Below are 22,500 nucleotides of genomic sequence, written 5' to 3'. Positions count from 1 at the left end.
CTCCTGATGATATAAAGTCAGGCTCAGCCATCATCTCCTCCTGATGATATAAAGTCAGGCTCAGCCATCATCTCCTCCTGATGATATAAAGTCAGGCTCAGCCATCATCTCCTCCTGATGATATAAAGTCAGGCTCAGCCATCGTCTCCTCCTGATGATATAAAGTCAGGCTCAGCCATCATCTCCTCCTGATGATATAAAGTCAGGCTCAGCCATCATCTCCTCCTGATGATATAAAGTCAGGCTCAGCCATCATCTCCTCCTGATGATATAAAGTCAGGCTCAGCCATCATCTCCTCCTGATGATATAAAGTCAGGCTCAGACATCGTCTCCTCCTGATGATATAAAGTCAGGCTCAGACATCGTCTCCTCCTGATGATATAAAGTCAGGCTCAGTCATCATCTCCTCCTGATGATATAAAGTCAGGCTCAGTCATCATCTCCTCCTGATGATATAAAGTCAGGCTCAGCCATCATCTCCTCCTGATGATATAAAGTCAGGCTCAGTCATCATCTCCTCCTGATGATATAAAGTCAGGTGAAGTCTCGTAGTCCACAGAACATTTCTGGAGCTTCACAGTAAAACAGAGTTGCAGCGTTCTGCTGAACACCTGAAGCAGCTGGAGATGATTTAAACATCAGATGTCTCCATGCAGCTCGTCTGCTGAATGTCTGTAAATGTCTGCCAAGTCTGCAGAAGCCCGAGATTTACACCCTCAACATGTGGTCGAGCTCGTGCACCCACTCGCACACTAACACCTTTAGCTTAGCTGCTTGAAAAAACATTTCTAAAGTCACGACGCTCTGTCACCATGTCAAATTTTGATTGATGCAACACTTTGACGCTGACTTTTAACTCTTGAGGGGAAACTGGACATCAGACTCATTTTGGTGAATGATGATGATGTCATGTCGCTGTAACAACAGTCACAACAACTGGCAGATGATTGTTATTACAGAACAAACAAATAAACAATCACAGAAACATCAAATGTCTCCATGCAGCTCGTCTGCTGTAATCCAATTCTCTAGAAGCCCCGAGATCACAAACTGATCTGAGGAGACGTTACTTACACTTTTCTTTAAGATGAAATATTCACTGTAGCTTCAGACGGGTAGCACGCTAACGCTTTTAGCTTAGCCGCTACAGTGATGATTTCTGATATTGATAATACAAAATGTACATTTGTACAGCTGAACATCTGCTCATGTCGTGGAGACTGGACCTTCGGATCAGAGCATCCTGTTAAACCTGTGTGCACTGTTAACAATCCTTATGAGCGTGTATCAGTTTGCCAACAATACGAACTACAATCTACAGAAAAAAATAACTGATGCAGAAAAAATGTTTCTCATAAAAAGTTTAAAATGTTTTTTTTTTTTAATGAATAAAGATTTTACAGTCAGCTGATGTTCGTCTGCCTCCAGATTCAGATCCAACAGATCTCATTTTTCTTCTAAAATGAACAAATGTTTGATGAAAAACCTTTTTTCGCTCTGAACATTTCAGAGTGTCACACCCACACACAACACACACACACACACACACACACACACACACACACACACACACACACTGCAGTGGTGTGCAGCAGAGAAAAAGAGCCGCCCGCAGAGATTCTCTATTTCCTGTCAGCCTCGCCAACTTCCTGTCACCATGTTTGATTTACTGTTTCATTACTCTACCTGTGGAGCTGTGTGTGTGTGTGTGTGTGTGTGTGTGTGTGTGGGTGGGTGTGTGGGCATGCGTGTGTCACATATTGTTTCTCAGTGTGTTTCTTGTTTTTCAACTTTGTGTGTGTGCGTATTTGTATGTACCTTTGCGGGTGTGTGTGTCTATGTGTGTGTGTGTGTGTGTGTGTGTGTGTGTGTGTGTGTGTGTTGTAATTACTCCAGTGAGGCACTCTGCCAGTGATGCAGGCCTTTGGGGAAACACACACACAGTCTCAGGTGGAGGATGAGCAGCAGCAGTTGTTACCATGGTGTCACTGTCACCGTGCCAACTAACTGACCATCTGTGTGTGTGTGTGTGTGTGTGTGTGTGTGTGTGTGGTACCACACAGTTACTTCGTTTGTTGAGCTCTGTGTGTAAATGTCTCATCATCCTGTCGTTCCCCCTCGTGGCCACAGAGGCCGCTGTTCTGCAGACGTTACATCATCTCCTTTGAAAGACATCTGGACTGTGATTGGTCGGTTAAACTTCGGGTCAGATATCAGTTTTATAAAGGAGTTAAATTATTATCTGAGAGTCTGACGATGTGGAGGGTCTGATCAGCTGATGATCACACTTCAGTCTGACAGTGGAGCTTCTGGTTTGAGTCTGTTTCTGTTTGCGTGACGTTGGGACGCCTCGGGGCTGCAGAACGATCACAGCTCACCGATTTTAAACAAGAGGAAACACGAACACGACCGGTGTTTTCTGTCGACGGAGATTTACTGTGTCGGATAATTGAGGTGAAACGTGATCAAACAATCGAATGTTTCTCCTGCAGACAAACGAGCTGAAACCACATGAAAGGATGTGATCTACAGCGAGACGTCTGCAGCCTGTCGACCTGCTGTCAGCTCACATCGTGATGTTTTTATTACAGGTGTTTAAATCAGCAGCTTTCACTGACGGAGTCCAATAAAAACATCAATGCACAAAACTTCAGAAACTCATTAGCCTGATAAGAAATCCACAACAATGTTTTTTTAACAAATGTCAGCAGAGTGAATTAGTTCATGGACGAGTTTCAACCTGCTGCTGGAGGAAAACTCAGACATTTAACTCTGAACCACAAATATCAACCAGCGGAGCCACGCTGCCAGAGCTCACCACATCACTTCCTGTCCCTGCTGTCCTGGTTGTAGCGTTAGTTAGCTCTGTGTCGACGTTCACAAGGTTTGCTGATCACGTTGCTGCTCCCCAGAGGATGAACAAACTCTTCAGCAGACCAACACATCTGGCTCGTTGGCTTCATGAAACATGTTGCAAAGAGCATTTAAATAAGATGGATATGAATTCAAAAATAAGAAGGTTAAAAATATTTGAATGTCAGAAATGTTTTTTGGACGCTCTCACACAGTTGAAGCAGAGACACGAGTCGATTATTCAACATCACTGCCGTTTTTTCTCACTGCGCCTGCACGAAGAGACAAACGGAGCATCTGAAAACGCCATGGCAACACGACGACGGACAGAAAACATGGCAGACGATTCACTTGTCCAGTATATAAAATCGTACAGTGTTTCCAGCTTAATACATATCAGCCAGTGGATTACCGGCTCTGTATATAGAGAGGGGAACTGTGGGGTCATGTGGCCAATAATGGACATGTTGACTCCATATTTGGTCCATAAACAGGAGAAGATGTGACGAGCTTTAAAATCACTTGTTATAAAGTGTTAAATGTGTATTATATTCTGCAAAGATAAGATAAAAATGAGATCAATGAGATACATCATTAACCCACATAAATAAAAGATTTGGAAATATTTAGGAAATCATGAACGCTTCTATCAAAGCTCATGGAAATCATCGTTCAAGCCCCAGAAATGAACTTTTGAAATAATTGATCCAAAACACTCCCGAGGATGAACCCACGACGTTTCCTCTGTCGCCACCTGCAGGACAAACTCCAGCTCCACAGCTGCTCAGACTGTAATTCACATGATTAACGATGAACAATCAGGACGTTGATTGATCTGTTCAACTCTGTCGTGTCGTTATCGTGCTGAACGCTGCAGCCTGTAGGGGGCGCTGACAGCGCCTCATCTGCTGTGTGTTTTAACCAAACAGTGTTTGTGTGTTTGTTTCAGATCCCTGCTGAGCTGATCGCTGTCGAACACTGGTGACACTCCACACGCCTGCACAAGGTAACACACACACACGCGCACACACACACACACACACACACACACACACACACACACACACACACACAGGACCAATTTGTAATTAGTCTGCGTGTGCGTGTGATGAATTCTTGGGTTTGTACCTCCTGCAGTCGGGCCGCTACAATCGGTTAGAAACCACATCCATCATGACAGCACACACACACACACACACACTCTCTCTCTCTCACACACACACACTCTCTCTCTCACACAGACACACACACACACACACACACACTCTCTCTCTCACACACACACACACACACTCTCACACATACACACACACACACACACACTCTCTCTCTCACACACACACACACACACACACTCTCACACATACACACACACACACACACACACTCTCTCTCTCACACAGACACACACACACACACACACACACTCTCTCTCTCACACACACACACACACACACTCTCACACATACACACACACACACACACTCTCTCTCTCACACACACACACACACACTCTCACACACACACACACACACACACACACACACACACACACACACACAGATCCCTGAGGTTTATGTTTCTCATCTGTATCCATGGTTACATTTGGATACGTTATGTGTTTAAAAACTTTTGCACAGCTGATAGTTTGTTTTGTCAGCTGTGTTGTGTTGTGTGCGTTTGTAGCAGTGTGTGTGTGTGTGTGTGTGTGTGTGTGTGTGTGAGTCTCGGGATGTTTCCATATGTTTTAATGTGTCTATTAGAGAAGCCAGAGGTCAAAAGGTCAAGCAGCTCTGCAGCTAACCCGCTAACTGATTAGTTCAGCCTGCTGCTGGCAATGAGGCTGACTGCAGGAGGTACACACACACACACACATGCACACATACAGACACACACACACACACACACACACACACACACACACACTGCCAAATGATGCCAGAGGCCCAGTAGGCTGCAGCATGCCATTACTCTCCCTCTCTCAGTGGATCTTGTTTCTGAGGCGCCTCGGTGGCTCCGTCACTGCTCACGCTGGAAACTCGCCCAGTCCTCCTCCTCCTCCTCGTCCTCCTCCTCCTCCTCTACTTCTTCTTCTTCCTCCTCTTCTTCTTCTTCTCTCCTCTCTTCTGCTGAAATGATCAAAACCTGAAACCTGAGATACGTCCTCATCTTTCTGCTGTTTTATCTAAACTGTTGTGTAGCTCGGACATTAATACCTTCACTCCAGAGGAACATTATGTTTATGTGAAAGCTTAGCTGCCTGTTCAACCTAAAACACATGATGATTCAGATTCAGAGCTTTTGTCACCGCGTACAAAAAGAAAACATTCCTGTATGACGTTCACAGGAGCAGAGCTCATCACCAGAGGCGTAGACCAGAGAACATAACTGTCTCCGCTTGTTGGTCCCAAACGTCCACACTGATCCCTTTTCCACCAATCAGATTCTGTTCTGATCCGACAGGAGCAGAGCTCAGAGATTACTTTGTAACTTGTGGGATTAAAAAGTAGATTTATCTTCACTCCTGTTTATCAACCTGACTGCAGCAGTGATCCGTGGAGGTCACACAAACGAACAAAGGTCGAGTCGTTTTTAGACATTTTAATGCAGAATTCTTATATTATTATATCTTAACAATTATCTCTGAAAGAAGTGGAAGCTCAGCTCTGCACTCGAGACACAAACAGCAGCGGGGTTTCAGTCGTCAATCTGTCAGATAGTCTGTGAATCCTATCATCTGCTTAATATTCCTTTTAGAAAAAACACGAGTACAAACTAAAGTGGTGAGCTCTCAACATGTGAGTGGAGCGTTTTAGCGACAGAGAAAAACATCTGTTTGTCGGTTCAGTCGTTATTTAATCCTTTGGCTGGTGGTCTGCAGGGTCCAGACAGTGATAACGAGGAGAAAACCAAATGTCCTGGTGGCTGTTGATTCCTCCTCACAGCGGGTCGCGGCACAGAGCAACAAACAGAACCATCATTTATTTTCATCCAGCTGTCATTTTTTATCTTTGTGTCAAACTCAGTTTCTTCTTCTCCTAAAAGCAGACGAGCCGACAGCTCAGTGTGTTTCTCAAACTGAGGAGAAGCTTTCAGACCAATCAGCATCTACAATTTATAAAAACAACACAGAGCACTTCTGAGGGTTTTATTTTTTTATGCTGTGCGTCTTTAAAACACAGAAATGTCCATATCTGTCAGTATATGGACTCGTGTTTGTGTTTGGACAGCTGGTTCCATCTGGATGAACGACATGTTTGGTTTCATTGTCACGTCAAATTACATTCATGTCTTTTTTTGCTGTTTGAAGTCTAAAAGACGGACTGGAGGATCCATCAGATCCGTCAGATCCGCAGTCACATGGCAGCACAAACCTCATTAATGTCTATAAACCCCTTCTCTTTGTTCACCTGCCTCAACATACAGACACGCAGTATACAGTCTCATCAGCCAACAATGTGATGTGTTAACATCCCTCAACGTGATGTTTTCTCTTTACCAAGTCGTTTCCAGTCGACTCAGGCCCGTTGGTTCCTACTGAAGACGTAAATATGTCCTCAAACAGCTGCTCACTGTAATTTATATCAGACAAACAGGAGGACATTTGCGTTTGTCGGACTGTTTTCAGCAGCAGATTAATCGATATTTGGTACTGTAGTGAGTATTTGTGGCAGCAGGACAGCGTATGTGGGATTGAGTTAAAATAAACTACAGTCAGTGTGTTCATGGTGATGAAGGAACAGCAGCGTGGCTCAGAGGAAGAAGATTTATCAGGCTGTGAGTCTGAACATGAAGAAATTTACAGAATATCAACAGACCCAGCTTTAGACTCTTTATCCGTCACTTGCTGTGTTGTTACGACACAGATTTCTTATGTTATTTCCTCACATTCCTTTGGGGATCAGTTTCTCTGAGCAGGAAGGATCAGTTGGTCCTGGTCAGAACTGGTCCTGGTCTCATACAGGACTGAAGGAAACACCTCTGAAGTGAAGCACTTAGTGTGCCTTTATTCTTTTAAGAAAACGTTCAGCATCAAGTAAACACTGTCCACCAACTTTTAACTGTGTGTGAGCACCAAGCATGTAAACACACCTCTCCTCGTCCAGCTGTAGTCCTGCGGTGATGACAGGTCCCTGTTAAGATGTGGTGGAGACAGGTCTGTGTAAAGATGTGGTGAAGACAGGTTTCTGTAAAGACGTGGTGGAGACAGGTCTGTGTTAAGACGTGGTAAAGACGTGGTGGAGACAGGTCTGTGTAAAGATGTGGTAAAGATGTGGTGGAGACAGGTCTGTGTAAAGATGTGGTAAAGACGTGGTGGAGACAGGTCTGTGTTAAGACGTGGTAAAGACGTGGTGGAGACAGGTCTGTGTAAAGATGTGGTGGAGACAGGTCTGTGTAAAGATGTGGTGGAGACAGGTCTGTGTAAAGACATGGTAAAGATGTGGTGGAGACAGGTCTGTGTAAAGACATGGTGGAGACAGGTCTGTGTTAAGACGTGGTGGAGACAGGTCTCTGTAAAGATGTGGTGGAGACAGGTCTGTGTAAAGACATGGTGGAGACAGGTCTGTGTAAAGACATGACGGAGACAGGTCTGTGTAAAGACATGGTGGAGACAGGTCTGTGTAAAGATGTGGTGGAGACAGGTCTCTGTGAAGTCATGGTGGAGACAGGTCTGTGTTAAGATGTGGTGGAGACAGGTCTGTGTAATGACGTGGTAAAGATGTGGTGGAGACAGGTCTGTGTTAAGATGTGGTGGAGACAGGTCTCTGTAAAGATGTGGTGGAGACAGGTCTGTGTAAAGATGTGGTGGAGACAGGTCTGTGTAAAGATGTGGTGGAGACAGGTCTGTGTAAAGATGTGGTGGAGACAGGTCTCTGTAAAGATGTGGTGGAGACAGGTCTCTGTAAAGATGTGGTGGAGACAGGTCTGTGTTAAGATGTGGTGGAGACAGGTCTGTGTAAAGATGTGGTGGAGACAGGTCTGTGTAAAGATGTGGTGGAGACAGGTCTCTGTAAAGATGTGGTGGAGACAGGTCTGTGTAAAGATGTGGTGGAGACAGGTCTCTGTAAAGATGTGGTGGAGACAGGTCTGTGTTAAGATGTGGTGGAGACAGGTCTGTGTAAAGATGTGGTGGAGACAGGTCTGTGTTAAGATGTGGTGGAGACAGGTCTGTGTTAAGATGTGGTGGAGACAGGTCTGTGTAAAGATGTGGTGGAGACAGGTCTGTGTAAAGATGTGGTAAAGATGTGGTGGAGACAGGTCTGTGTAAAGATGTGGTGGAGACAGGTCTGTGTTAAGATGTGGTGGAGACAGGTCTGTGTTAAGATGTGGTGGAGACAGGTCTGTGTAAAGATGTGGTGGAGACAGGTCTGTGTAAAGATGTGGTGGAGACAGGTCTGTGTAAAGACGTGGTAAAGATGTGGTGGAGACAGGTCTGTGTTAAGATGTGGTGGAGACAGGTCTCTGTAAAGATGTGGTGGAGACAGGTCTGTGTAAAGATGTGGTGGAGACAGGTCTGTGTAAAGATGTGGTGGAGACAGGTCTGTGTAAAGATGTGGTGGAGACAGGTCTCTGTAAAGACGTGGTGGAGACAGGTCTGTGTAAAGACGTGGTAAAGATGTGGTGGAGACAGGTCTGTGTAAAGACGTGGTGGAGACAGGTCTGTGTAAAGACGTGGTGGAGACAGGTCTGTGTAAAGACGTGGTAAAGATGTCGTCGCCGCACAGATGCAGAATATTCCACGTCTGATAGAAACGGCAGGTCTGAGGAAACAAAGAAGTTGCAGCCTTCGTGTCTCTAGCTGCTCTTTTGCTCCCAGTAGTTCACATCCCAGCACAGCCCATAATAACCAGCATCATGCATGGTTACCATGATGACAGTAAGTGTAGAGAGAGGGAGGGAGAGAGAGAGAGGTGTTGTTTGAGCCAGTTGGACTCTCTCTCTCTCTCTCTCTCTCTGTCGTAGGACTGGATTTGAATCTGAAAGCTCTTTTGTTGTTTGTCTGAAAGGAGTTCACACACACACACACACACACACACACACACACACACACACGTACAGCCGCACACACACACACACACACACACACACACACACACTGAGGGGCTCGATCAGCCAAATCAGCGCAGCAGTAACTGTGAAGAATACAAAGCAGTGAGGCTGATTTTTTCACTGCACAACAAATTAATTTCTAAATTGACTGCGCGGCTCAAAAAAGAAGCAAATTACACAGTTTATAGGTTTGATGCAGAAAAACAAGCTGACAGACACACAGCTGAGACGGATTATCATCATACCATCAACGTGATGCTAACATGTTAGCATTCAGCTGCGGAGAGACGTCAGTTAAGAGTTAAACACATTTTTCAAACAATACCAAAAATAAAACCAGACTACAACCAAAATAAATCAATCACTGGTAAAATCTTTCACTATACGACACCATCAGATTAAATATTTATTAAATAATCATTTTAGCCTTCATAGAAACACATCGGTTTGAACATCTCATCATCATCACAACATTTCAAGATCATTTTTAAAATTATTTGTACATTACAACAGAAAATGTGAATATTTTCATCTTAAAGTTTTCAGCAGATTGATTCCTTCTATTGTTGATTTTATTGTGATTGAAAGTTATATCATGGTGTTATCATACTGTGTACTTTTGCATATCTGCAGTATTGAACTCTACTTTATTAATGTTTATAAAAAATATATATGTTTAATGATTTTGTCAGGTTGTCTGTCAGGACATAATTTTTGTTCAACCAAAATAACCCATCTGTCTCTTTAAGGGTCGCTGTAATTAATAATAATAATAATAATAATAACAATAATAATAATAATAATAATAATAGTTGTGTAATAACCCTAGCTTGATTCCTGAGGCTGATAACATTTTAGAGTAGAAAAATTATATTATTATTTTCTTGTTCTTCTTCTTCTTAATATTATTATTCTTATAATATTAATGATATCTCAGGAGGTCAGAGGTCACTGTGGGAGGTCAGTTGTGATGTGAGCTGCTGTGATTCAGTGTAATGACACAAAATGACAAAAATGCTTTTAGTCCCTCAGAGCTGAGAGCTTTTACACACACACACACACACACACACACACACACACACACACACGACACGCCAGTAAAAAGCTCACAATGATCAAAGTCTTCAGTGTGTCTCTCAGTGTGTGTGTGTGAGTGTGTATGTGTGTGTGAGTGAGTGTTTAACATGATCACAGCTTTCTAATGGAGGTGGTAATCACCATGTGGCTGCCTGCCAACACAACTCACCTGTACACACACACACACACACACACACACACACACACACACACAGTGACTTTTTCACATTTTGCCAAAAATTATTCACATTAAAAACGGTTCTGAAACTCGTTGGTAGCCGGACGGTTGCAGCGCTCAACAAATAACTACAACATCACCGGCTCGACTTTAAATGTCTGAAAAACTTAATTAACTTAATTAATCATCATCATCATCACCATCATCATCACCATCATCATCACCATCATCACCATCACCAGCCTTCTAACTGGGTGAATAAATCAGAAAATATAAAGCTAAGTTCAAATACGACTCCAGTAAAATGAAATAAAATACAGAAAGAATGAATTTAAAAGCCTCAACAAACTGGAAACCAAACTGCTGCTGAGTTTCAGATTCAGGGTGAATTTAAAATGTTATTTTATTGTAACTGACTGTAAAATGTGAAAACTATGACTGTAGCTTTCCATAATCCTGGATATGAAGTCTGCAGTGTGAAGCTGATAAATCCCTGGCAGCAGATGAATAATGAGTCGTGTCAGGACGGAGAAAAGACAAATGACTCGATGCCTTAAAAAATTAATTCACTACAGCTTCTTTAATGTCTGAATCACATTAAACTCTTATTTTTATGCTGATTTAATTGCATCTTAAGAGTGTTTCATGAAAATGACTCAGACCTGCAGTTTCATGTAAATGAACGTCCGTTTACGTTCGAGAGAGCAGCTTCTCCTCAGCTCATCCTCAGAACTCCAGCGTTATCTAATGTGTGACACACATTAAAAATAATACTTTTAATTATATATAAATGCTCTCAATTTAATACTGGTGCCTCTAAATGACCAGTTAGAGGTTCAGGTCGACGTTCAGATTGATGCAACACGTTGATGTCCATGTTTAACACCTGCTGCTAAACTCTCTGCTTTTCTAATCAGAACCATAAAACTACAGTCAACACTTTATTGTTTAAATTATTTTATGAGTCATTTCTTTTCCTGCGAGCAGCAGAAACACTTGAATCAAAGCGTCGGCTGTGTATTTATTTGTTATTCTCTTGTTAAAGCGTGTTTTGTTCCTCGTCAAACAGCAGCAGAGACGTGACGCTCGTCCTTCTGATGTGAGATGTTTCATTAGCATTTAGTTTCATCAGTCGGCCGCTGAGCGAGCTGCGCCGAGCGGCTTCACTCCTGAGGACAAAAGACTGTCTATCAATCTATCTGTCGCTCTGCTCGTCACTCAGCAGCGCCGTGAGATAAGAGCAGTTCATTAGTCAGATAACTCATCTCACACTCGTCTCCCTCTTCTCTCTGTCTGTCTCACTCTCTGCATGTCTTCCTCTCTGAATCTGTCTGCCTCTCTGAATCTGTCTCCCTCTCTGAATCTGTCTTCTCTGAATCTGTCTTCCTCTCTGAGTCTGTCTTCTTCTCTGAATCTGTCTCCCTCTCTGAATCTGTCTTCCTCTCTGTTTCTGTCTTCCTCTCTGAATCTGTCTTCCTCTCTGAGTCTGTCTTCTTCTCTGAATCTGTCTCCCTCTCTGAATCTGTCTTCCTCTCTGTTTCTGTCTTCCTCTCTGAATTTGTCTGCCTCTCTGAATCTGTCTTCCTCTCTGCATCTGTTTTCTTCTTCTTCTTCTTCTTTCTCCCTCACAATGTTTGTTTCACGTCAGTATGCTCCTCTCAGGTCCATGTGGATGGTAGGTGGTGGATGGTGGATGGTGGATGGTGGATGTATACATACTGTATGAAGGGTGGATGGCTGGGTGGTGTTGAAGTGGTGTGTAAATGAGGTGAAGGGTGAAGCAGAGAGCTGATAATGAAGATGGAGAGGCGTGTAGATGGAGAGAGTGCTGAAGAGATGAGTGGAGGTGTAAATGAGGCGATGGGCGGAGCCTGTGGTGGAGAGAGGTGGTGTAATGACGTCGTGTGTTTAGATGATGGTCTGTCTTCTTGTTCTATTCATGTTGAAGTGTGTGTGTGTGTGTGTGTGTGTGTGTGTGTGTGTGTGTGTGTGTGTGTGCGTGTGTGTGTGTGTGTGTGCAGCAGATGGGCAGCTTATCTCTTAAAGGGATATTCCAGCCTAAAACACCACCATGTCTCCCATGTTGTTTTTTCCGTTCAGTTGAATCTCACGTTAGATTTTCTGCCACTTTCCTTTTTTCTTCCTGGTTTGTTGATTTCTTTTTGATCTCTGGATGGATTCACCTGAAGCAGTTTGTCTCATAAAACTACTCTCACATTCTGCTGACACACTTCTGCTCCTGTACTCCTCAGACTTGTGGTCAGCACTCGAGGAGACTTGAGGAAATGTCTGGTTCATCTCCGCTGCCGAAGTCTTAAAAGTCAACCTGAAGAGCGAGCGAGTGTTGAGCTGTTGCACTCACGTGGGGAGGGTCGGGCTCGCGTCCCACTCTGCAGTTCGCCGGGATGGGGCGTGGTTTTGCACGTCGAGCTCTGTGATCGTCAATAATTTGTGTATTTAACCTCATCTATGTGCACGGAAGGTGATATTCTGCCTTGTCAGACCGTTTGGGTGTTTTTTGTGAGATGTTTTCTGCTGGAAAACCTTTCAGAGAGTTTGGTCTTTATGTGCTACAGTCTAAAATTGCTCAGTTACCTGACTCTAGGCAAGTCGAGCTGGCTGAGTGGATTATGCATATGGCTTTCATGTTGGCGTCCTGGTTTAACGTCCAGTGTACAATAAGAGTTTGTTTGTTTTATGCATTTTTTACTATTAGACTTTATATTTCCAGTTTTCAGTCACAGTTTGGTTAGGTTTAGTAAAAGATGAAGGTTTGGATTAGAATGAATAAATCACCAAGAATAAAAATGACCTTGGTTTAAAGAGAACAAACATCAGACACTCCCGGGGGAAATACAGGTTTTCTAGGTAGTGGTCACAGCCCCGTGCTCGCAGGATTACATCTGTTCACACGGAGCAGAGATGCTGATTCCCGAGCATGATTTTTTCCGTTCTTTGTGTGCGTATCCCGAGCGTGCGCCTGGTTTTTAATGTGCATCGGCTTTGAGATGACTTAAACACCACAGAGCTTCATGTGTCGCTCTTTATCTTTCTTTTGTGTCTTTTTTTTGGTGCAGCTGACACGACGTCTTCTTCCTCTACAAAACAAAAACGAAGCATTCAGATTTCTGATTTTAGACGTCTTATTACCATGGCAACTTCGCAGCATGTGGGTCAACTGTAGCTGAAAGCACTAAAAAACATATAATTATTGATCTGCAGCAAAAATAAATCCACTTCCAGAATGTGAAAGTTTTCAGCAGAGATGTTTTCATGTCAAGTCATCAGCAGGCTGAGAGCTGAGAGCGATGTAGAGATGTTCAGTGTTACGCTCGGCGCTCCCGTGGAGCCGCGGACGCCCTCCTCATCAATAAAGCAGCCGAAGAGGGTCAACGTGACGAGAGGCATCGCTCTGCTGCTTCTTCACATCCACGCTGCGGATAAATGATTCAGACGGGACACTGTGTGACTGTTTAGAGACAACACAGATTAAACCTTCATGTCAGATTATAACCTCAGCGAGTCGTTAACGGGCCTCAGCTGGGAGTCAGATCGACTCACTGATTATAAACTGAAACAAAAGTCATCAGTCAGCGTCAGAAATAATAAGAGAGTAATACATCTGTTATTCATCATTTTCTCATCAAGAGGATCCTCCTTATATCAGTATTACACGACACTAACAGCGCTCAGCGCCCCCTACAGGTCGGAAAGGGAAGCTCAAAAATGACAAAGGTTCATCCTCTGTGCAGCAGGAATCATACACTTTTGTTTCTTATGCTCCTGAACGCATCACTGTCGGGCCACTGATGAGGGTAAAGCACCTCCTCTGTCAGGGATGTAAAAGTACCCAACAGTCATACTCAAGTAAAGGTACAGATATCATGTTCAAATATTACTTTGGTAAAAGTGAAGGTCACTTATATGAATAGTACTCGAGTAAAAGTCTTTAAGTATCTGATATTAAATGTACTTAAGCATCAAAAGTACAATTAAACGATAAAATACTTTAATTTAAGAATGTTTTACTTTGGCTCTGATGCAGCATGTAATCTGTAAAGTAACTAGTAACTAAAGTGATCAGATACGTGTAGTGTAGCAGAAAATGGAAAATACTCAAGTACCTCAAAATTGTACTTTAGTAAATGTACTTAGTTTGGTGACCGATGTGCTGAGCGAACGACGACCCTCGTCTCAAAGATGATCGCTGAAGATCTTCGATTAACGGTCGAACACTTCAGTGATCTTTATCTGCGTCGGTGCAGAAACACCAGGTTTAAACAGGATGAACAGACGTGCAACAACAAGCTGTGCAGCATTTCAACGTTGAGTTTGAACGTGGATGTTATGAAAGACGCTTCAGTAAACTGCCTCTTCTTCTTCTTCTTCTTCTTCTTCTTCTTCTTCTTCTTCTTCTTCTTCTTCTTCTTCTTCTTCTTCTTCTGTCTTCTGGACGCTGTGGTCGGCAGCGCTGTTTCTCTGGTCCAACCTGAGGAGAGACTCTGACTCCTGATGTGGTTCCTCCTTCTTTGCTTTCCTGTCGTTCGTCGACTACATAGACAGAAAGTTAATGAGCAGGAGGGAGTTTTATTTCTCACTTTGTTCTTTCTTGTGTCTGAAAATAAACGACTGAGAGGAGGAGGAGAGAGAGAGAGAGGGAGGTGAAGAGATGGAGAGACAATAGAGAGTCAGAGCTGGAGGGAGGGAGGGAGGGAGGAGGGAGGTGGGAGTGATGGAGCCACAGAGAGAGAGAGAGATCGGGAGAAGGCGATAGGGAGCGAGCAGCAGAGGAGAGGAGGAATTAAAAGCGAGGGAGAGGACGGAGGAGACGGAGGAGCAGCAGCCGCTCAGCTGTTGTTACAACAGGGAAGGCGTGCGGTCATCGGGGGAGAGAGAGAGCGGTTGCCACGGGGATTATTACCATGTCTGCTGCCGCGGTAACAACCAACAGGACCTGAAGTGAGGTTGCTGGTTCAGGCAAAGCACTACGAGCAAGGCAGGAGGAGGGGAGAGAGCTGAAGTGAGACGTCCGGAAAAAAGACAAAGAATAATGTAGAAAGAGGAAGAACAACAGATTAAAACCTGAAAAAGAGGAAGAGAAAAGCAGAAGTGAGCCCGTCTGAACCGGTCGTTCTGCAGAGTTTCAGGATCATCCTGTCGTCCTTTCTTGCTTCGTGTTCGTCTGCCGGTCAGAGAAGAACCAGACGCTCACTCACAGTAAGTGGATCTGGTCTGATAACTGGTGTCCTGCACGTTTCAGGTTGTTGGTTTGATTTACGAGAAGCAGAAGTGTGTTTGTTCTGTGTCTGTCAGTGTTAATGATCCGGGAACACGTCGGTCCGACTCTCAGTACTTTCACGACTTCAAGACTCTCAGCTTCAAGCTCATTGGTTCCTCCTGAAGATAAATATATATATTTAAAACTACAAGGTTTCATATTTCAAACAGTTTATGTTTTAAAATCTGTTATTTTTTGGTTTTTGTCACACATTCAGTTTCCTGTCGGATCAGAAATGGAGAAGAAGAAGAAGAAGATATTTTAGTTTTTGGTTTATCAGATAAACTGTTCGATGTATCGCTGATCTAACTGATGCTGCTCTTTGCTTCAGGCAGAGACACAAAAACAGCTTTAATACCCAGAAAATCCAAATATCAGATAAATATCAGTACAGGAACACACAGGTGCAGCAGGTAACAGAGGTGTCTGTTCAGAACTCAGCAATTTATCAAGACGCAGGTATCATTTTGAAATTCAGACCGACGTAAAACTTATTTTTTTGTTTAAGGCTGCGTTAAATTTAATGTCACAGTTTTCTGATTTTATTTGACTTTAACATCGCTTCCTGTTCCCCTCATGGACCTTACTGATCAGAGCTTTGTCTGTAGTGATGAAGAGAGACAGATGATGTATTGATCCTGTTTGAATCACACACATGATGTTTGTCAGTTTGTCATCAGACTGTGACGTCGTTATAAAGACGACACAGCCGACAGAGTCGTTAGTGACGTCACAGCCGCAGTAGTTGCAGCAGCTGTCAATATGAGCAGATTTATTGTGATGCAGCCCAGTTGGCTCCATGTTGGTGTTGGTTCTGGTGCTGATGAGACGATGTAGTTCACTGAGCGCTTTAACACAAAACTACATGAGTTTGACTTTAATACAACAAACTGACACAATTCAAACAGGATCAATAAATTATTTGTCTCTACAGCGTTTTTTGCTGAAATAAGTTCCCATGGGTCGAACGAGGAGGGGGCGTGGCTTCACTTCTCTATATGTGCTTTCTTTGTGCCGCACATCAGTGATGAACACACACACATACACACACACACACACACACACACACACACACACAGTAGTTTATCTGGACTCACACACACCGACCTGCTGCCATTACAATACTCACTAGAGCACCAAATGTGGATTAATCCGCCGCTGAAAATAGTCAAAGTCGTTTCCTCCTGTTTGTTTGAGGAAATCACCTTTTTAAAAAAATGAAATATTTGTGAGGTGATTTTAAAGGTTTGTCAGGAACCAATGGGCTTGGAGCTGAGAGCCACAGACAGGAAGTCAGACAGTGTTAAGAGACGGACAGGTTGATGGTTTGAATCTGCACGCGAGACTTCTTCAAAGTAAGAAGTAAAATAAAAACGAACATCAGACTTCTGATCCAAACCTACAGAGTTCTGCACGTCTGTGTCCTGGATCAGTGTTTGGTTTCAGCGCCGACAGAAACAAACAGAAGACAGTTTCCTATTTTTAATTCTCTGAGTGATTCTGAGATCTGATATCACAAACCTTCATGTACAGAAAACAGAGGAACTGAAGAGCTCTGTGGCTCCACCGTCAGATGCTTCTGATCCAGTACAAAGAGAGGTCCAGGCCGCGTTTAGCCTAGCTTAGCATAAAAACTGACAGCAGAGATTAACTGCTGGCTGAGCTCCAACAACAGCAGCTGTGCTCAGCGGCGACTCAGTGATGATGTCAGAACTGCAGCTAAAACATTCAACTGTTGCCCAAAAAGTTTCTTCCTCCACAAACTGCCTTTTATCATTCCTGAAAATATAAGTAAAACGACCCTGAGCGTCCCAGTCGAGCTCCAAGTAAAACTCAGAGTCGTCGTCAGAGAACAGACGTTGGTTTCTGGCTCTTCTGAAAGGTTACGCTTTAACTTTTATTTCCCCAAACAGACGGCAGCTCTGTGAAGTGCTTCTGGCATTAATCTATAGGAGTTTGAACACACTGAATTATTTATTTATTCTTCTTGCCCACATTTTTTTAATGCAAAAAATCAGCCTGCAGATGAGCTGTGACGTCCCTATCAGCTGGAAAACACAGTGTGCAGTCCGACATGGTCCAAGTTCAGATCAGCTGTTCACAGAAAATGAATGTTTAACATGTATTTCTGAGGAAGTATTCAGGCGCCTGTCTGAGAGTAACAGGAGCAAAAACTCATCATAGTTCTTTATTTTCTTATTCACACGAACGTAGTGCTGATAAAATATTCAAAAACAAGAGCTGAGAAACACCAGGACCCTTCAGTGGTGAGTCGGCCCGAAGTAGTTTTATCTTGAAATGGTTTGCATGCACGATGGACCTCTCACGACATCATTCTCTCCATCAAACGAGCCCGTGTCTTCAGATAACTGCTGTATTTTAATGTTTCATCGTGTCACAGGAGTCGTAAAGTTCCTGATTCTGCTGCTTCATAATAAAAGCTTTTAGATAACTCAATAACTGAGTTTTATTGTGAAGAATTTATAGGATATTAAACGTTTTTGCCGCAGCATTATGGAGCTTTGTTAGCAGCTTTTTTTCCAGTACTGCCGCACCAGAGCGACGCTTCAAGAACCGACGCGTAGAGCGACCGATCAGACCGCTCCTCTCGCCTCATCTCCGGTCAGACTGAGGTGATTCTGTCTGAAAGAGAAACTGTGATGATGCTAAAAAATAACTGACTAATAATAAATCCCGCTCTGTAAATACCTGCTGACATGTTTATTGATAACAGTCGGGAAATATCAGCTGCTGTATCGATCAGAGAGACAAAAAATATTGGAAATCGTATCGATCACACATGATATACTGTACGTCCAGACCGCAGCTCGCTCTGTAATGAAGAGTAAGAACATCATCTCATTACCAGTTTGAATTTATTGATCAGGCTACTTTTTCAGGAAGCAGCGAGCCGACCTCTGACCTTTGACCCGTGAGCGCCGGGAGACGTTTAACCTGCTGCTGCTCTCTCTGCATGTAGACGTGACTTAATGAATACTGAGCAGCAGGTCCGCATTAACGCTGTATCTCTTTATTGACATTCACCACGTTTCATGCGAGCGGCACGGCGGCCAGCTGCATCTGTGCCGAGGTCCGCCCATCTGCTCATGAATATTAATGAGCAGATAGACACGATGGAGGAGAGCGAGGGCACGTCGGGGATGACAGACGACAGGATTTATGATGCCCCGCGGGTGTTTGCAGCTCTTGTTCACAGTTCAGGAGAGCATGACAGCACATTTCCAGACCACGTAATGTAGAATGATGGTATAGTTCAACACGCGACATGGCCAAAAGTATGCGGACAGCAGCCTGATGCGATTTGTGCCTCCACTCGTCTGGTTTCGGTCCCTGCAGGGATTTTAACTCGTTAATGAAGTTGGCTGACGGTTCTGGCTCTTAACACCAAAAACTGGGAGAAGCGTTTCTTTTTGTGCACAGGGGCATGTTGAAACAAAGTTGTGTAGGAGGTGAAGGACTGCGTGGTCGGGAGGTTGCTTGGCAATATCACACAGTAAAAACACTCAGAGCACGAATCCAACTGTGGACTTTACTCACAGTGATCACATTTATGTGGTCTGGGTCACAGCAGGCAGTACAGGCAGTCCAGTGGCTCCGGTCCGTCCAGTAAACCTGCTCGTTTCACAGAATAATCTCAGATACGAGTTTTAATATATGAAAACAAAAGGAATAAATTCATGTGTAGAAAACATGATGTGAGAACAAGCTGCAGGATGAGAGACAGGCTACGTAGTGGCCAAACAACACGAGATGCACATTAGCACTGGAAGACTTTTCCCATAAGCTTACATTGTGAAAGAAGCGTCTGTAAAATGGTGGATACATTGTTCAGCGTCACAACCCCGAGAAATGACTCGTGTCACCGTCAGAATTTGAGCCGTTCGGTCCAATAACATGTTCATAACATTTAATCTCTTTTCAAGTTAGAAACCGGAAGTTAGCAGAAGATCGTACCCAGGACTTTGAGCCTCTTTGTCTTCATGCACGACTCAGCAGCCTGTATCCAGACTTTAACTGTTCGATCCCGCCTGCATTTTGTAACTAATGATGCAAAAACCGGCACTTCCTGCTCCAACAGGCCGATTGTTCTGATAACAAGAAGAACAAATTTAAGATAGATAAATAATCTCAGACCGCAGAATTTGGGTCCTTTTACTTACTTTTATCAAACCAGCAGCGTCAGATTGGTTCCTGATGAACCTCGTTCACCGGCTTTCTGTCTGCCACCTGACACCAAACCTCCGGGGGAGATGAAGGCTGGCGGGGTGATCCAGTCCGGCTGGCAGCCTGGCACCATCTCTATCTGCCTCCATGTCTCCATTAGAGACTAAATGAATGAATAAACTCATGTTTTTGTCCTGAGTTGTTGTTGTCGGTTGTGACTCTGAGAAAACAGACTGTTGTCTTTGTGACAGCGGCGCCGACAATGATATGACGTGGAAACGCAGAAGTCGTCTGTCTCTGCTGTAACCACAGACCACCAGTCACCTCCGTTCTCCTTATTCACTTGAAGAAACGTCATCTCTAAACATAATCCAGGCAGCGATTATGTTGTCATCACAGCGCAATTATGAAAACAATTTGAATATACAAGTGTCATTTTCAGGAGACAGAGTTTTATTCAGGACGTGTTTGTCTCTGTGTGTTTACTGCAGACTCCTCCGGCTGAGGTGAGGAGATACTGTTTCACTGTTTCACTGTTTCACTGTTTCACTGTTCTGAATATCCAATAAAACAAACTATCTGGGATCATCATCAGCAGCAGCAGCAGCAGCTTCATTTTCAGGACAGAATCCATGAATATCAAATGGAGGAAAGTATCAGGATTCAAAACAGCTGCTTTTATTTTCAGCAGCTTCTCATCACAGTATTAAAAGAGCTTTTCACCTCCAGCCGGGGAGCAGAAACACTTTAAATGTGTTAGTCTGACTCCAAGATTAATCCCCAGACCAGCAGACAGATATTTACTTTCAAAAAATACTTTGAAACGCTCCAAAGACTATTAAAGAAATAGAAGTATGTGAGTTTGTAATGATGTGGTAATCAAACGGTCATGTTGATGTTCAGATAGCTTGCTAACTAAAGTCTCTTTCAGACTTTAATGATCTAATCTTGTCCTCTACTGAGGTAGTAAGCAGTTCAAAATACTAAGAAAAAGTTCTGCTATATTTTTGAAGTATTATCAGCAAAATGTACTTGATGATGTAACATGTAAGATTTCTGTGTTAAAATGTCAAAAATCAACTCGACCTTTGTTCTTACTTTGTCTCAAATGTTTCCAACAATGTTCAAACCAGAGAAATCAACAAGTTTTGTCGAGGTAATGTTTGAGTTTCATTTGGTCGTCTGTCGCTATAACTTCCAGGAGAGAGTCAGAGGGCGAGGAAGGAGCGAGACGAAACATAACGAGAAGAAAACTTTGAAACATCAGCTTGATTTTCACTGGAAACAGCAGCTGTTTGTTGGTCTGCAGGATTATTTGTGTCGGATGACTTTACTGTACATTAGCTGTGTTTGTGTTTGTTTAATTGTGTTTTATTAATATCCAACATTATATTCTTCTGTTTTTATCACTAATGATCAAGAGCATTTTAATATTAGTGTGTGGAGGCGATTGTGAATACTTTACTGTAGAAGCTGCTCGTAAACATTTCATGTGGTTTTTAATGGAAAATGTAACTTAATAAATGCAGAGCAGTACACACTCTTTATTTTAACTGCACAGATGGATGAATGAATATCCAGCAAAGCTCTGAACAAACTGATAACTTTAAATGATGAAACTGATTTTAAAAAGTTGAGCTTCACTGCTCGGGTCGTTAATTAAAGCTTCAACTGCAGAATAAGTTTTATAAGTTTTATGATCCGTCAGTGATGCAGCCTGAGAAAAAACTCCTTTGAAACAGAAGCTCCTTCTGTCGGAGTCTCGAACAGATAAACGAAGCCAGACATGTTTCTTACTCCGAGTGTTAAAGGACTTCACACTGCCGGCTAATTGGTAACTGAGTTATGCTAATGTTTGCTGTTATTGTCGAGGTTACAGGCCCGTTAGCTGCTCCTTCTTCTTCTTCTTTGATGGCGTCGGATGCGATGAGCCTGTGAGGACGTGATGAGAGAAGAGAGCAGCTCGTCTGTCTGAAACCAGAAAAGAGAAAAATTCCTGCTCACGTGTTTTTACTCTGAATACGAAGGACATCTGATAAAATTCATCCTTGGTGAAGCTCCAGCTTCACTTCGGAGTCTTTATTCTTTTTTGTCTCTCCTCCGGTCCAGGTACAGAGTACAGAGAGGCCACAGCGAGATGATTAATGAGCACAGGAGGAATAGTGGAACTAATTATCCCGAGTCCAAACACAGAGCCGGGCCCTCACAGAGCCGGGCCCTGAGTGTTTGTTCTGTATCTGCCTTTAACATTAGTGGCATCACCAGTAAATTCTTACGTTTGGCTGTAGCGGTGGTTCGACTGTTTTTTTTCCAAAGCAAAACTGTGGAGCCTCTCGGATGAGACGAGGTGACGAGGCGGTTCAGTTTTATCTGATTTTAAATGCAGAGTTCAGGTTAGTTTCAATCTGGTCTGCTTCCTGTGTGCTGAGCGTCTGTTGTGACGAGACAGAAAGAAGAACTAGAAGATGAACGTTGGTCTGAGGGGAAGTGACGGAGATGAAACTACAGATTCATGCGTCAGTTATTTGGATCAAGAGTCAACGCTGATTCATCGGCAGATAAAAATAGCTTCTTCTAAAGTGTTGAACGACTGTTGAACTGCTAAAGCTTGAGTTTAATCACGTCATAAACACTGAACCACAGGCTTGGACCCAAGTGCAGACTCAGTATCAATCAGCGAGACGGAGGTGCAGAAATCAGCAGGTAAACAGGCAGAAAACGGGCCAAAAAACTTAAAGTCCATAGTTTCACAACAGGCCACGCGGTGCTTCCCAACAATCTACGCTTGACCAAAACAAAATCATCCATCGACCACGCAGACACTCGCTCGCTGCACGTGATTGGATGACGGCCACCCGTGGAGTCGCTGTAACCGGA

The 22,500-nt window shown here is 43.4% G+C and overlaps 1 protein-coding gene across 6 annotated transcripts in view; it reads left to right on the top strand.

The window, feature by feature from the left end:
- Positions 1-22,500, top strand: part of LOC140999524 (extracellular sulfatase Sulf-2-like) — a 77,118-nt gene that overhangs the window by 23,879 nt on the left and 30,739 nt on the right. For all 6 annotated transcript variants that reach the window (XM_073469957.1, XM_073469959.1, XM_073469958.1 and 3 more), the window contains exon 3: positions 3,804-3,860. The gene's annotated coding sequence lies outside the window, so the exon portion shown is untranslated. The remainder of the gene's footprint in view (positions 1-3,803; positions 3,861-22,500) is intronic.

This window comes from Pagrus major, chromosome 7 (assembly GCF_040436345.1).
Source record: "Pagrus major chromosome 7, Pma_NU_1.0".
Taxonomy (NCBI): domain Eukaryota; kingdom Metazoa; phylum Chordata; class Actinopteri; order Spariformes; family Sparidae; genus Pagrus; species Pagrus major.
The sequence above is the reverse complement of the archived record's forward strand: the minus strand, read 5'-3'. Positions and strand labels throughout refer to the sequence as shown.